General features: G+C 38.8%; 1 long non-coding RNA gene across 1 annotated transcript; it reads right to left on the bottom strand.

Moving 5' to 3' along the window:
• Positions 1 to 347: 347 nt before the first annotated feature.
• LOC115072677 lies at positions 348 to 1,948 on the bottom strand. The gene is made up of 3 exons (XR_003851707.1): positions 1,462 to 1,948; positions 1,031 to 1,118; positions 348 to 423 (listed from the first exon to the last, which is right to left on the bottom strand). It is a non-coding gene; the product is annotated as an uncharacterized LOC115072677 (long non-coding RNA).
• Between the last annotated feature and the right edge of the window lie 21 nt (positions 1,949 to 1,969).

The following is a 1,969-nucleotide window of genomic DNA, read 5'->3' as shown; positions in this document are numbered from 1 at the left end:
ACTCAGTCTTTTTAAAAAATTAACCTAATTCAATGTATTTGAACTTTCTTGGCGAGATGTATGATTCTTTTGGCTTGGAAAGATGGCTCATGGTAAAGAACACTTCTACTATTCAGAGGGCCCAAGTTTGTTTCCCTGCACGCACTTCAGCTGATTTCAACGACCTGTAACTCTAGTTTCAGGCAACCAAGGGCTTCTTATGTCCTCTTTGGGAACCCACACACACATGGGATACACACACAGACACAAGAATATATGTAAAATAAAAATAATAAATAAATCTTATTGTAATGTTTGATCACAAATATAATGTATATACTTAGGTACATTATAAAGACATGTATGTAGGTAGTATATATGGACATGGACACACTTATCTGAAAGAAGTCATGATCAAAAGGGCTCTTCCACAATACGTTGTACCTGTAGTAGAAAGAGATTTGTTTCCTCTTTGAAACAAATCTTTCTCTCTAAGAAAAGTTCCTTAGCTTTGAAAACGTTTATGGATTTTAAATCATTAGGTCAATTAAAAAAACATTTATTTGTGTTTTTGCACCATTTCTATGGTTTACCTGGTCATGCTAATACCGGTATCTTTTAAACTAGCTCTACTCTCTGCCACTGATGGGAAAAAAACTCTGAAGATCCTTAATTATGATGTGAGAGCTATTTCTTATCAATACTAGCTGACAGGGAGCCCAGCAGAGTTCTCTTTCTCCTCCCAAATATTAATCAGCATGTATATCCTCAGGTCTCTAGTTATTTTAGGGTGTCAGTGCTATCTGCATCCTGTCTCCCCCTACCCCACATCACCGATATTCACTGTGGACTTCTGCAGACTGCGTCCGAAAGCATGAATTTTATCTCTATTGGTTTCCTTCAACTATAAAAGATATTTATATCACTAGGCTCACCCTAGCGGCTTTCTACACTTGCTTGGTTACACTTGCTTCACCCACCAGGAGTTTTGTATATTGTTCCCAAAGGAGGCATCTCCCTTTCAAGTATAGGATAAAAGTTCAGTTCCAACCTTGCCTGGACTGATCTGGAATCCTTAATTCAGCTTCTCAAGAGGAGGAATCTTGCTCATTTCTTGGTGGTGCTAATATTCTGGATCCCTGGTAAGAATAAGGGAGCATAAAAAAGGAGATGGTCTAAGGAGATGAGTTTGGGACCCTACTGCCCATATGGGTTGTTTCTATATGATTCATATACAGGGACTGTGATGTCTAGAACTGTGAGCTTTAGAGGCTCCACAAAAACAGGGACTTGGGATCTTATAAAGATTGTCACGGAGAAAGAGTAGGATGACACAGAAAAATCCTACAATGTGGTTTATACATCTTTTTTCCTTATTTATAATATAATATTTTTAGTATGTAAATAAAAATCATCACAATAACTTGGTATGAATTACAATAATGTTAAATTATGAAGTGGATGATCATATATGCATCTGACCTTGAACTTCTTCCTCATTTATTTTGGATTCACTGAGTAGTTAAGATGACCCAATCTTCACTCTGTGTCCATCATCCCTGAAGAACCGACCTCCATCTCCTGCAGTTGAAGTCAGAGCCATCTACTTAGTAATGGAAACAGCACTTTTCTTCAGCTTGTACACAAGCCAGCTCCTGATTTATTTGATTTCAAAACGGTGACCTGGTGTTCCAGAAAGTTTCAGTAGCAGTGGGTCAGGACAGATTTCACAATGAATATCAGTAAAGCCGGACCCGAGGATGTTGGAGTTCATTATTGATTGCAAAGTACACCATTGGTTAACACGGTGCTACAAATAGGAACAAAAACTGCACTGTGAGGCTATTTAGATGTCCACAGGGCTGCTTCTATGAGGAGGATCAGAGTATATTCTCGGAGCCTGTGTGCGAGGATGAGGTTGGAGAACCGAAAAGAGTCAAGTTGTAGATGGAGTCTCTATGTCACAGGTCCCAAGACGCTCCCAAGATGA

The sequence above is a fragment of the Nannospalax galili genome, unplaced genomic scaffold (genome assembly GCF_000622305.1).
Source record: "Nannospalax galili isolate Female #2095 unplaced genomic scaffold, S.galili_v1.0 scaffold13363, whole genome shotgun sequence".
Lineage (NCBI taxonomy): Eukaryota > Metazoa > Chordata > Mammalia > Rodentia > Spalacidae > Nannospalax > Nannospalax galili.
This window is presented reverse-complemented; position numbering and strand designations above follow the sequence as displayed.